The sequence below is a fragment of the Triticum urartu genome, chromosome 5A, assembly GCF_056163025.1.
Source record: "Triticum urartu cultivar PI428250 chromosome 5A, HENAU_Tu73, whole genome shotgun sequence".
Taxonomy (NCBI): Eukaryota; Viridiplantae; Streptophyta; class Magnoliopsida; order Poales; family Poaceae; genus Triticum; species Triticum urartu.
In genome coordinates, this window is record NC_141877.1 from 605,197,230 (window position 1) to 605,211,755 (window position 14,526).

At 48.4% G+C, this 14,526-nt stretch overlaps 1 pseudogene; it reads left to right on the plus strand.

The window, feature by feature from the left end:
• Window positions 1-3,620: 3,620 nt before the first annotated feature.
• On the plus strand, window positions 3,621-8,002 carry LOC125506162 (desmethyl-deoxy-podophyllotoxin synthase-like; annotated as a pseudogene).
• The last annotated feature ends 6,524 nt before the right edge of the window (window positions 8,003-14,526 follow it).

Genomic DNA, 14,526 nt, shown 5'->3' on the forward strand with positions numbered 1-14,526 from the left:
AACGCGACGTTAACGGAACTAACCCGAAGAAGCAACACCAGAAAGAAGCAAACAACATAGTAAACAACTATCACATAAACATGGCATGATGCACAATCAAGTATGATGCATGTCCGGTTTAATGAAGCATGGCATGGCAAAGTGCACAAACAATACTATAAATTAAGTGGAGCTCAATATGCAACGAGTTGCATATTGACGAAACACCACATGACTTATTTAGTTCACTCTCGTTTATGTACCCAACAATATTAAATGTTGTTAAACATGGCAAGAGATGAAACATGAGTAAACTAAACATTTAGGCAAGTTTAAATGAGGCCGGAAATAACAAACAACAATTTCGCTAAATCCCCATATGCATTTAGCAATTTGGTGCAACAACAATTTAAACATTTTAATTGTTGTTATCATGATGCGGATGACATGAACAAGTTTATGCAATTTTTTAATTAAAACTTGATAAGAGCATTATGAAGCATTTGTCACCGTGGTGGAAAGGAAAGGGGTGCCACGGCAACGATACAAAAACGATGCCACGGCAGCATTCCCGTTCCGGTAACTCGATTGAGATACCGATGCAAAGGAGAAGTGTGCGGATGCGTGCAAAAGATGGTGGGGCGCTCCCGGATTCCGGATGTCGCACGAGTGGGCGACAAGGAAACGAGTGACAAATTGGACACGGTGCAAACACGAGCATCTCAAACATCGCAAGCATTCGTTCACGGACGTTGTCTCGAGGTTATACCTTCGGAGCGTGCAAAGGGGACGGTTCTCGCTCGTGGAGGGAAGTAGGCGTTCTCACGACGGCGGTAGTGGAAGTAGTCGATCTCGCATGCTCTAGGGTCGACGGTAGAGGTTCTCGCGATCTCGACGATGGTAGTGGTACATGTTTATTGAAGCACGAGTATCCGTAGATGTTCATGTCATCGGTGTCATGGTACTTGGGGTCTTCGGACTTTCCGGTCCCGTTCTTGCGACGGTAGTCGTTCACGTTCGTTCGGTGAGGTACTTGATGACTCCAACGTCTTCGGGGCGACGGTAGTGGTACACACGACGTTGGGGTACTTGTCGGTCCGGTCTTGACGGAGTAGATGTACACGTTGTCGGGGTACTTGTCGCATCACCGGGCATATTCGTACATGTTCGGAGGGGAACTTGGCAAATCCATGTACTTGGCGTTCTGGTGCGGTACTTGACGAATCCAACACGTAGGGGTACACTTGTGGAAGCGGAACTTGACGAAATCCATATGGAGGTAGCCGTCCGTGGTCGTGCTCATGTTTGGGGACGTTGCGACAACAGCAACAGCCGGAGTTGCTTGCGGATGGGAGGGTCGGCGGTAGGCCTGATGCAGGGAGCGGCAGGGGAGGTCTGGCAGGGCACAGTCTTCAGGGCGGCGGGCCGGCGACGCGAGGTCCGGCAACAGGCGTGGTGCAGCAAGGCGACGAGGACGAGGCACGTCGGGGCAGCAAGGCGGAGGGCGGAGCAGAGGCGTGGCGCGGGAGCTGCTGGTCCGACGGTTGGGCTCCGGCGAGTCCGCCATGGACCGGGACAAGGAAGCCGCGGCCTCGGGCGCATGTGCAGGGGAGCACCGGGTCGGGAGGCGCGAGGATACGCGGCACCACTCGCTGGACGGAGGTTGCAGACGGCGAGGGATGCGAGGTCGAGGAGGAGGCCTCGGGCACGGAACGCGGGCGCCATGGGGATGCAGGCAGCGGAGAGGCGCGGGGCGTCGTGGCCAAGCGGAGGGAGGAGGAGGCGCGGATGGGACGACGCCGGTCGCCGACGTCAGGGCCCGTGGTGGAGCTCGGCATCAGGAGAAACGTAGGGAGGCGCAGCACTGGCTCTGCTGCTCTCTCCCTGCGAGCGAGAGGAAGAGGGAGGGGAAAAGGGGATCGAGCGAGGCAGCACGCTCGCTGTCTCCTGGCGGCGCGAGGGAGACCGAGAGGAGGGGGTGCACGGGGGGCTCGGGCTAGGTTTAGGTTAGGTTAGGTGGGCTGGGGGAGGAGGATGGGCCGGCCTGCGGGACGGGATGGCCTTAGGTGGGCCGGAGCGGAAGTTGGCCTAGGGAGGCCCAGGAAAACCTTTTCTTTTATCATTTACTTCATGTTTATTTAGATAAATAGTAACAATAAAAGAAAAAGGACAGGGGGCTAGAAGAGGAGTTTTTCAGATATAAAAATATCCTCAATCTCCTGGAACTATACTCTATTTGCTAAATTGTCTTGGATATTTTTAGAGGTAGAAAAAAATAAAACAAGTTTAAATATGATTCAAACTTGAAGCATTTTTGAACCTAACCAAAACAACTCCAAAGGATCTGAAATTTGACTGAGAGGTTGCAGGCATGGTTGAGAATTTATCGGAAAAGAATGAACATTAATAGAGAAGGGGAAAATGGCACTTGCAAAAGAAAGGAAATAGAAGGAAAAGAGAAGGAGATGATGCATGGGACAAAGGCACGGGGAATTAATCTGCAAGTGTGTTTTAATGATTCCAAATTAATGGAATATTTAATATAGCTCCCTAAAATATTGGGAGGATATGTTATAAAAAGAATTCACTATGTGAATTCCCTCGGTTTAAATGGATCAAAGATCCATGTCATTTATTTAGTTGAGTTAAGAAAAAATAAATAACATGATGGCATGATGACATGATGCAATGCACATGATGCAAAACTGAATGCAATAAACCAACAACTTACATGACGAAAAACTCGTAAACTCTAAAAGGCATCTAAATCTCCGGTCTTGAGACATTACAGTCACCTCCTCCATGCCGTGCCTAGGGATGAGCTTGAACTGGAGCGCAGCGTCGCGCCGGCGGACGAAGCGCCAGCATTTGCGTGCACACAACACGCTCCTGCATGCATGAGCCGCACCAGCAGCGGCTCCCCATCGGGTTAGTGTTTGCTCTAAATCTTTTAATGTTTGGAACACATTTGTTTGCACTTACCTTACCTTTACTGATGCTCTTCCAATTCATAAAGTAGTAGAACTAATTGATCCAGTGTATGTGCAAAATTAAACCCAAAATCTTACGATGCTCGAGGAGGAGGCCCTCCACCTACTAAGTACTCCCTCCAGTCCTTTTTACTCTATATATAAGAATTGTCTGAAGTCAAACGTTGTAAAGTTTGACCATATTTATATGAAAAATATCAGCATCTACAATGCTAAAGTTATACAATATGAAAATTTAAGTCAAGACGCATCTGATGATAATGAATTCACATTATGGATGTACGTATATTTTTCTATAAAGTTGGTTAAACTTTACGAGGTTTGACTTGAGACAAATTTTATATGCAAATTAAAAAGGACAGGAGGGAGTATAAAATTACACATCTCAGCATCGCACCTACTCAATATACAAGCCCAACTAGCGCGTATATCTGTACTAAGTGAAAGGCCTCTTCTTGTTGGAGTGTGGGACTGGCTGGCTGAATACATCTCAAGCGTCTCAAATTACTACTATCAACGAGCCTTGACTACGAGTCCCAATGTCTTAAAGTATACGGGCAATTGGTAGTAATAGTTGATATGTAGATCCAGATGCAAACTGCACGAGTTGAACAATATACGTCTTTTTTTTTTACTCTTCTGCCAGGCACAGGATGCAAACTAGAATTTGGCATGGCTGGTTGGCCATTATTAGCTGATGGACAGGAGGAGCGAAGTGCTCACTTGCAAATCATATCATGGAGGGGTGGTTGACCTTAAGTTTGATAGCACTATCCACGCTACTGGCCCTTTGGTTTTTCAAGCTCTCCGGCGGTAAGAAGCAGCGGCTGCCTCCAGGGCCATGGAGACTCCCGATCATCGGCAGCCTCCACCACGTCGTCAGCGTCCTCCCGCACCGCACCATGACAGAGCTGTGTCGCTGGCACGGGCCCATGATGTACCTCCAGCTAGGCGAGGTCCCCACCGTGGTGGTTTCCAGCGCGGAGGCGGTGGGGCAGATGATGAAGGCCAGCGACCTCCTGTTCGCGAACCGGTGGACCACCGGGATGCAGGACATCGTCGGCTATGGTGGCATGGGCATCAGCTTCGCCCCCTACGGCGACCACTGGCGCCGAATGCGCAAGGTGTGCGCCACGGAGCTCCTCAGTTCCAAGCAGGTCAGGCGCATGGAGAGTGTCAGGTCCGAGGAGATGGGCAGCCTCCTCCGCTCCATGGCGGCATCACCTGGCGCCACCGTCAACGTCAGCCAGAAGGTGGCGGCGCTGAGCAACGACGTCGTGGCACGGGCGGTCTTCGGCGGCAAGTTCAGCCAGCGGGAGGATTACATCCACGCGTCTCATCAGGTCATGAACCTTCTGGGAGGCTTCTCCCTCGTCGACCTCTTCCCGTCCTCGAGGCTCGTGCGGTGGCTGAGCAGCGAGGAGCGCCGCATGAAGAGCAGCCTCGACCTCATGCAGCGCATCATCACCGATATCCTCGTCGAGTGCAAGGCGGTGCGAGCTGCCAGTAACGGCGACGAAGAGCTGCTAGTTGGAAAGTACGGATCTCAAAACAAGGCTGTAGGGTTGAGGATAAGAGATTCCATGTGGCCTGAGCTAAAAAAAACTTTGTGGGCTGCTAGACGTGCTGCTCACATGCCAGGAGGAGGACTCGCTGGAATCCCCTCTAACCACAGAGATGATAACCACCGTCTTGTTTGTGAGTATATATTTTCCTTTCTATTGCCATCTCATGCATGTGCTTGGTTACGACTTAAGACACATCTTTATCAAGAAATCTGTACGTCTGGGCAGAATCATGCATCTGATCATGTCTACTAATATAAAGAAAAGTTAGCGAGAGCGGTGTTTTGGAGGCCGACTTACACATGTAGCTCTGTTTATAATTTTATTTTATTTGCATTTTTGTGTTTTGAAAAATTCGAAAACAATCCTAGATATAGCTAAAGTCGAGATCTACCCGTCTGTAAATTTTCAAGTCAAAATTCGTACTCCCTCCGTCCTAAAATACTTGTCGGAGAAATGCATAGAAATGTATGTATCTAAAACTAAGATACGTCTAGATACATCCATTCCTTTGACAAGTATTTCTGGACGGGGGGAGTATTATTCTAGGCTACACAAAAATGACAAATCTCGCAAAATTTTGAACTTTTTAGACTGTACACCGTTCACCAATCCAGATCCGCAAATTGTCTTTTTGCCCCAGGCCAAAATACGACGAATTTGTGATTGATTTTTTTTCACAATGGTAGATCTCGATATTATCTACACCAGAGAATATTTTTCAATTTTTTTAAAACATATAAATGCAGATTCAATTTTTTTTAACCGAGCTAGATGTAGCTCGGCCTCACTTTGGACTTTCTAAAGTTAGCATCATAGCTTGGTCCCTCACAAAACAAAAAGATACTCATGGTTGAACTTTTTTCTAGATAAGTGTGTTAGATATCATTTCTAAAATCTAAATCAGTAAATATCATAGTTTAGAGGCTCCGGTCGAAAACAGAAAAACAGGAGAAAATCAGTACACCATGGCGAGGCACAATACCACTTGCACTGACCTGGTTTTCGATTATTTTGAAGTATCAAGTATACACTATATATACATTATGCGGCAAAAAAATTCCGGAAATTCCTTAAATTTTAGTTAAAAAGAATGGTTTTTGTCGCCAACAAACCAGGTGAGCCGGCGGTCCGACCACCGAATCAGTGAATTGTATCAGTCGCCTGAATGATTCACCGCGGTCCGGCTTTTTTAAACTATGGTTAACACTATATGTCTGACACACATTTTTTGTACTTACCTCTACAGGAGGGCAGGGGGACTCTTCCTGTTCATAAAGTAGAAGTAATTGACCTTCTGTGTGTGTGCAAAATCCTAGAATACTCGATCAATTATAAATCTCCGTCAGCAAGCATCGAATAGACTATTTAAACTTTAATATCCAATACAGAACTAATAGCTCTGTATTGGATAGCATTTCTTCGAAATAATGATTGTCTATGTCCAATCCAGGAGGGGAAGAGCCCGCACGCCCCGCGTCGCCCTCGCGAGCGGCGTCGGGCGAACCCTAGACTCAACTCCGCGGCCGCCTCCTCCAACCTCCCTTCCCCTGCCGCCGCCGAAGGGCGCCGCAGGGCGAAGCCCGTGGGCGTCGGCGGCGGCGGGGTTCTCTTCTCCTCCCGGTGTGTGGCGGCAGCGCGAGATGCGGCGGCGCGGCGGGGGCGTGACGCTGGTGCGGGGCGTGGCGGCGGCGGGGCTCTCGGCCGTGCGATGCGGGCGGGCGTCCAGGCCGTGGTGGCTGCACGGTGCAAGACCATGGCATGGCGGCGGATCGGGGCTGGCGCAGGCACGGATCCGGCTCGGACCTGGCCCTGCGAGTGCAACCTCGGCTTCAGCGCGGGGAGAGGTCAGATCCTGGCCGCGCTTGGCCGGATCTAGCTTCTCCGCCCCCGTTGGCCGCCCTCGATGGGGCTCGGTGGCTTTGTTCCAGCGGCCAACGAGGGATGGATCCCGGGACGGCGGCCCCGGACGGCGGAGGATGTGTCGGTGGCTGTGGACTCGCGACGGGCGACGGGGCGGCCGTGATGGTGGACGATCCGTGCACAAGACGCTTGATGGAGGCCATTGGAACAGATCTGGGTGAAGACCTGCTCGCGGCTGCTGCCGAGGCCGACGATGGTGGCACTATTCGGTGTCGATCCCTTGTTGAAGGCATCGCTGTTGAGAACTTTCAGGCCACTATCTGCTACCTCCGGGGGAAACCCTAGATCAGTAGATCGGATGACGGTGGCATTATTGTGTCGTTTCCCTCTTGTGGCGTCATTCTTGGAGGTGTACACGGGATCGAGGGACCAGTGAACAGAATAATTGGTGGAGCGATGATTCATCCTGCACACTAATGGTGGCGTTTCTCGGCGGCGTGGCGCAGTGGAGACTCGGCGCCTGATGTGTGGCAAGGGACTCGCGCAGGAGGGTGACATTATCAGACGTCGTGGTGGTGTCGATGGCAGAGAGGCCAGGCAAGGTGGTGCAGCAGTACAGTACTGAAGATGGATTGGTGGCAGGTGGCTGCGGCGGCCTCATACCCGGCAGGCGTCCTGATTGAGGAGTGCGCCGGACTGGTAGGTGCCCCATACCCAACAGGCGTCCTGGTTGGGACCTCAGGTCTTAGATGTTTAGGTTTGGCTACGCTGTCTGTTTGGTATTAGGCCCAGACTATCAGCGCCCCTTCATCAATTGGATAGGAGTAGTGACAGTTGTTGCTTAAACGGTGGCTTTAGTCTTATTGTTGTATGACTTTATAAGGTCTTGTGAGAATAATTAATGAAGTGGCCATATGCATCGCCCAGATGCAGAGGGCGGAGGTCCTCCTCCTTTTCTAAAAAAAAATTCCAATCCAGGACATTTTTGGAGGCGCTACTGATACCACTTCAACCACTTTTGAGTATGGGCTATGTCGGAACTCATCAATCATCCAGTAGCCATGGCTAAGGCACAATTAGAGGTCCGTGGGGTACTAGGTCCAGACCAAGCTATCATTGTCAGTAGCGACCTTGCAGAACTCCACTATATGCGGATGGTCATCAAGGAAACATTAAGATTGCATACACCTGCTACTCAACCGCAAGAATGGAGAGGACTGCAAAATTATGGGTTATGATATACTTAAAGGTACCAATATATACATTAATGCCTTCGCAATTTCCAGGGATCCTCAGCACTGGAACAAGCCTGAAGAGTTTAATCCAGAGAGGTTTGAAAACAATAACATGGATTATAATGGGTCATGCTTCGAATTCACTCCGTTCGGGTTCGGGCGACGCCTTTGTCCTGAGATAACATTCGCCTCATCAGTTTTAGGGATGGCATTGGCTAACTTTCTCTATCACTTTGACTGGATGCTTCCTGATGGAGTCATTTCGGAGTCGGTGGACATGTCCGAGAAATTTGGGTTAATTGTACGCAGAAGTTCCGACCTGCACCTTGGAGCTATTCCACACCTATGCTCCAAAGTTATGGAGATTTAAATCCACCATACTATACTCAAGAGGTCCATTGTGTGTGGCATTTTTACCTTTATGCCAACATTGGAATAATAGAATTTCATGGAAAAATTGTTATACCACACTATTGTTCATGTTACTATGGGCCAACATTAAATTGCCTGGTTGTCGCTGCATGGCAGTAGCTACTGTGTAGCACTAAGTGATGCAATTATTTGTGATATATGATCGTGTGTCTATTTTTAATGATCTTGTTCACAACATGCGGTAGTGGGCATGTCAGACTTGTGATTTGATCTGCAGCACAGACTGAAAGGAATGTTGCTTGAGAGCATGGAATAAGTAACTGCAATCTTTCTTGTGTCCTGAAGATGATAAGCAGTTGCACTGTCACCTCAGCTATAGTTTCTATTTCTCTGGAGTATCGATCATATATATTCAGAGACCTGACGTCTCGGGCACACCACCTTTACTTGATGACCTGACGTCGCGGTCATGTTAAGGTAACATTTGTCTGCACGTCTGGTTTCAAATGCTACTTTTGCCGATACTGTAGATGGGTTTACTTTATTGTGAATGCCGAGGGCTTAGACTAAAAGAGCAGATTGTTGTAGATTTTCTTATGCCCTTTTTATTTTATTTTTCCTCAAAGTTAGATTGACCTTATTGTTGAAGTGATGGCAGCCTTGTTGTTGTTGTTGTTGTTGTTGTTACAAAATGCGTGACAGAATCTGCAACAGCAGAAACATCATGTTGTACGTGACCTGAGCGGTGGCTCCTGCTGCTAGATGGTGATGTTACGTAATGGCATGAGATTACCGGGGGAGGCGGTAAATTTCAAATGGTAAATGAAGAGGTGCCAGATTAGAGTAACCAGAATGTTTGGATTATGGTGATGCTTGCGTTGGTTCTACTTGTCACTTCCAAGTTCCAGGATACTTTGAGGTCCTCAAGACAGTGGTTGGTCGATACACCGCGGTCGTGTCAGGCATTCCAATGTAGCAGATTATAAGCGAGAAAAAGAAGGTAACTGTGTACTGAACCTCAGAATTATGCAGCAGCAGAAGTTGTGTGCATGTCAAAATAGTGATTTGATGTGCAGCAAAGACTGGAAGGAATGGGTGAAGAACTGGAATAAATAAATTTTCCAACAATTGTCAGTTTTTGATGTGTTTCCGTGGAGCATCGATTGTATGTATATAGAGTTGTGGAGAGCTGACGTCGCCGGCACATCAGCTTTACCTCATGATCCGACGGATGCCCAGTTTGCCAAGCCTGAAAGTGACATTTTTCTGGGCGAGCGAGATCTGTGTGGTGTGTGGTGATGCAGTCAGAGTCGGGTCACCAACGGCGGCGAGTGTGACCATTCGCCTCTCTGAGGTCTGAGCAATCGAAGCGAGATCCGAGTGTTGGGTCAGAGGACAGGGACCGTCCTGCTTTGACTGCTACTGCTGCTGCGCTGGTGTTGTCTCTTTCTGGTCACTGCTTTCCGTGTGTGGACACGGCGGGCTAGTGAGCAGTACATCGCACCAGTGTGAAGTGCTCGGAGAAGAGAAAATCAAACACAAGAGGACAGGTGTGGTCATCTCGTCGATCGCCCTGGTGTCCGTCTGCATGTGTAGCGCGGAAAATGGAGCGTAGGATCCCTAGATACATCGTCGGTTTATACTGTTGTGACGATGGTGAGCTGGGGGAGACCCCCCTTGTTTATTTCAATCTCTAGATATGTCATGGAATCTGCACTAGTGGCACGAGGAACCTCTCTGATCAAAGACATGGTTGCATTCAACGGCATATGTAGACGTCAAGCATGAGCTTCTGCATCAGCTACTTGCACTTTCATACATGCAGAGATGTACGGCGTGTTGTCACAAATGTACTGTAAATTCCAAGACCTGTAGCATGAGACTGAGAAAGAGAAGAGGATGAAGCAAATTGCTGTTCACCGTCAGTGTCGATCTGCTCCATTAAACAGCGATGGTACCTGCAAAACATTAGGCCAGAGCGTGAGAGCGATAAGCAGCATTAGCAGTGTCACCTTGGATCGTTCTAGCTTTCAAAAAAAAACGAGACCAACCCGGGCTACACTAGCCGCCTCTTGGCATTTTTTTACACAAGAAAACTCCGTGAACACCAAATGCTCAAGCCGAGACTTGAACCCTGGTGGGCTAGCTGCGAACTCCCGCGCCTTCAGTTCTCATCGTTCTAGCTTTTGAAATGTGCCACAGAATACAGAGGGAATAATCAACTACACAAGACTCGGGTGCTTGAGGAAAGATGGTATGAATAAATTCTCCAATGGACTCTAGAAGCAACGGCCAAAGATTTACTAGTAAGCAAGTCTCCGAACAAAAGTTTGAACATGATGAAGAACATTTGTCTGTTTTTCCAAACTTGTTTAACGAGGCCAAACACGATGAACAAATTATTTAGAAAGCCTATTGTACTATTATTAAAGGTACTATTGGATATTCTCTGAGAATTAGAAAAACTCTTATATAATGCAACAATATTCGCAAGACTCAACCTCGGTAGTACTGATTTGCTAAAAGCTAGCACTGCAAATCAGATCATCCTGACAGGAGAAACACAAATCAATTCCCATAAAGCAGTGTTCAATTGCTATGGTCGTGGGTCGGTGCAGAAAATCAGGAACGCTTGTCATCACAAAAGAAAAACAGCCACGGTAAACGGAAATAATTCAAGGGTTTGGTTCTCCTAGTATGTAGAGCTTCCGAGACCTGTCGCCGCCGGCGCATCACGTCTACCTCATTCCTGATCGATGTGACATGGCCAGTGCCAGTGTGCTAAGCCTAAGTCTGAACGTAGTATTTGTCTGAGACAGGGACCGCCCTGCTTTGACTGCTGCACTGCACTGCACTGATGTTGTTTCTGGTGACTCACTGTTCGGAGTCTTTGGACCGATCAATCTAATTCGATCATGCGACCATTCGCTCTCGCCTCCTTGCGGCGGCATCTCGCTTCCTTGGTGGATCTGGGAACGGGGTCGCCGGCCGGCAATGATGGCTCCTCCTCTGCATCTCAAGGACACTCCTCTCCTCACCAGCCCATGCCCATACCGACGGCGGCCGCATTGCTTTCCCCTCCCTGGGCATTCAACTCCGTCCGGGCTGCGCGGCCATGGGCTCGAGGTTGACGAGACGGAAGGACGAAGCGGCGCCCAGCTCGCCAAATCAAATCACGTCGTGTCGGTGTCAGGCAAGCGCGCCGCCCGGCTTTGCCTTCAACGTCCGCCATCCCCGAGGCTGCCACTACGGGCTACGGCACTACGTAGCTTCCTTCCTGCCCATGACACAAACGCGGCCTGATTGTGTTTTTGTTTTCAATCAACAGTGGTCACCTTTAAATTAGTTGTAGACATTTGTGTCGTGCCTCTAGATCCACAAGAGGTGTACTACTCTGTTTCTGTCAGGGAAGGAGCCTGTCATTTCAGCTGGTGACGCCTGCCTGCCAGTGCCATCTTTGATTTGATCTGTGCTAGGTCTGCAATTAGGCACCGCATCATGTAAAGTGAGAGTGAGGCTGCTGGCCTGCCAAGATTTGTTCGCCATCAGCTGGAGAGACTAGTCCCATCCACAATCCGCATGTATGTGTACAAACGGATCCAGACGGAATCTTCTCTTTCTTTCGATCCCTGGTGGTCGTGCGGCGCCTCTCTCTTCTCCCGTCGCCCAGCTAGCTTCCGTCCTACTCGTGCTTGCCACGCTGAAATGCAACTCCCTTTCAGCGTGTATGCCTCAGAAACCAAAAAGTGGTGTTCACATTCAGCGGGGCTCTCTTTTCTGAAGATTACAGTCAGTAACGACGACGTTTTCGTACATGAGAGCGACGTACGCAACCATCTATTCTCTGTTGGTTTCGGCAAGATTTTCTTGAGCCCAAATATCAATCACCTTTTTCTTCCCTTCCTTTGTGGTTGGACTTGACGACTCCTTTCTAGTGCAAAAGTGCGCACGAAAATCGATGCCCAAGACCAAGGCACCTACAAAAAGAATGAGATATCATGATCATACTACATTGAACTAGCTAGCGGCAATATCTATCTGGACTTTGGATGACAAGTACTTCCTACGTTTCGAATTACTCGTCGCAGAAATAGATGTATCTAGAACTAAAATACATCTTGATACATCCATTTCTGCGACGAGTAATTCGGAACGGAGGAAGTACGTACACGCACGAAGAATCTCACTCGACATGGATGGACCCAAACCTGACTATGTGTTGTGTGGTGTGCGCGATGGGACTCGAAGATCAGGAGAGATTGGTCGAGGTCACGTCTCAGGTCGACCTGCCCTGCCAATAAGACGAAACGCACGTCAAAAAGTCCACAACTTAGCTCTCCTGCCTTAAATGACTCGAGTCACTTGATGCTATGCGCCGGAATATCAGAATTTGGATGAGGACAACCAAACGGGACAAATGAAATGATGCATGAGCGTCCATTTGAGATAAGTCTCAGGCTCTCACGTCTCACCTGGTTATATATAGTTTCTTTCGTCTTTCTTCTTCGTAGAAATTTGTTCTTTGGAGCCTAGTTATTAGGGTCACCTCGTAGATTTTCTCTACTCGCAAAAAAGAAAAACTCAATAGATTTTCTCTCTTCTTTCCTTTCCTCTAGAAGCTGTGATCAGTGCCTTGACTCTTTGATGGTGACAATGGCAAGCAACTTGGCAATACGCGGTGTGATATTAGCTTTCATCTATGTCGTCGATCCGCACGTATATTCGAATGTACGTAGTTCTAAGGTTAGCTCTTGGGTTCAATCCGGTTGGACTTGGTGCACATCGCATTCTCCGTTTTGATCGCATGTGCATGCACCTCATGTGTGAATTTGGATTTGGAGTTTAGATAGGGTATCTTGTAGCACGCCGCGCCACGAGCTATATGACCGACGACCCCTTCGCAAAAGTGCATACAGAGACGGATGTCAAAGAGGAGAAGGTAAGTTAATCTCATACGTAATGTGGTGTCACCGTCTCAGTCGTTTGAGTGCAATTCCTCCCATTTCGCTTAATTATATACCACTACACGGCGGCCAAGTTAAGAACCGAAATCTATTAAGGACTAACTTCGTCTCCGTCGTCGACTAAGGTCAAGGCACATGCACACGATAGCAACCTTTTCAAAAAAAAATGCACACGATAGCATCACAGAATGAGATATCGTGGAGAAGTACGTAGCATCAACGTCCACTTGAACTCGAGATGATAACTACGTGCATTCGAGATTCTCAACATGGACCGAAATCTGACTTTGCTCTTCTGGGGGTTGATTTTGTGTGCTTACGGGGAGAGGATGAGATGAGAGATTGGTCGATCGAGCGAGGTCACCTCACGTATGTATGTACGCCGACGTGCCCAAGAAAACGAGACGATCACCAGAGCTCAAAAACGTCGCTTCCGGGCCTATAATGACTCGAGTTGATTGACACCAACCAGATTTGCGTTTGGCATTTGAGGATTTCGTTGAGAACAACGAGATGAGGACAAACGAAGCAATGCATGCGTGTCCATTTGAAATAGTCCCAGGTTATAGTTTCTTTTGTCTTTCTTCTACACCGGCGAGCAACTATAGATATTTGGGCAACGCTACACGCACGGGCTCCTTTTTACGGGATGAACGGACTGGCTAGATTGGCATGCTTTGGGGGGGGGGGGGGGGGGGGGGGGGGGGTTGAGTAGTTTGGAATATGCCCGTAAAACCCAGTAACCAGTCCGTGCGTTTAGAATTTTCGATAGATATTTTCATAGTACCTTCACGCCAGCAACAACAATAGATATTTTCATAGTACCTTCATACGAGATATTACTACTCAATTTGCCACTGAATTTACACTATATTAATTTTCTAGTATGTTGATAAAGCCCTTTTTTGACTTAATCATCATCCAGATGTGACACGTAGGAACAAGCACCTTCTCTCTAAAAAAAAAACGAAATAGATCCCGAGCTATATTTTCTAGTGCGTTGATAAAGCCCCTTTTGACTTAATCATCACCGACTTGGTACAATGTCCACCAAAAATGAAGCCCACGTGGTTGCCGCCGCCAAGTTGCCACAAGTGTTGCTACAATGTCCTGATTAGCACTAGACCGTGGATCGGGATGAAACCAATCGACACATCGGGCAATTGTTGAGGCGCTACATCTACCTATGCCAGTATGTAGCACACCCCGACACATTGGCCCTCACCGGATCAGGCCGTAATACACTCTTCCACTACATGTCGAGGCATGAGTCATCGCTGCCATAGTCGACTAGATCCTCGCGCAGCCGCGCTAGAAAGTGCGAGCTGAAATAGGGTCAGATTCACATGCACCACACCGTCCCTACAGCCATGGTGACATGACAACCTACAATCAGCGGCCGATCTAGGCCCCGAGGCATGAGGCCCAAATCCTTTGTATACTATAGCAAAATACGATAGCAGTTGCTACAGTATACAATGGTGGCCCGAGGCGGCCTGCTGGGCTGTCGCTGACTCGATGTCTGGGCTCCTCTTGATCGCATGTTGTCTAGGGTTGT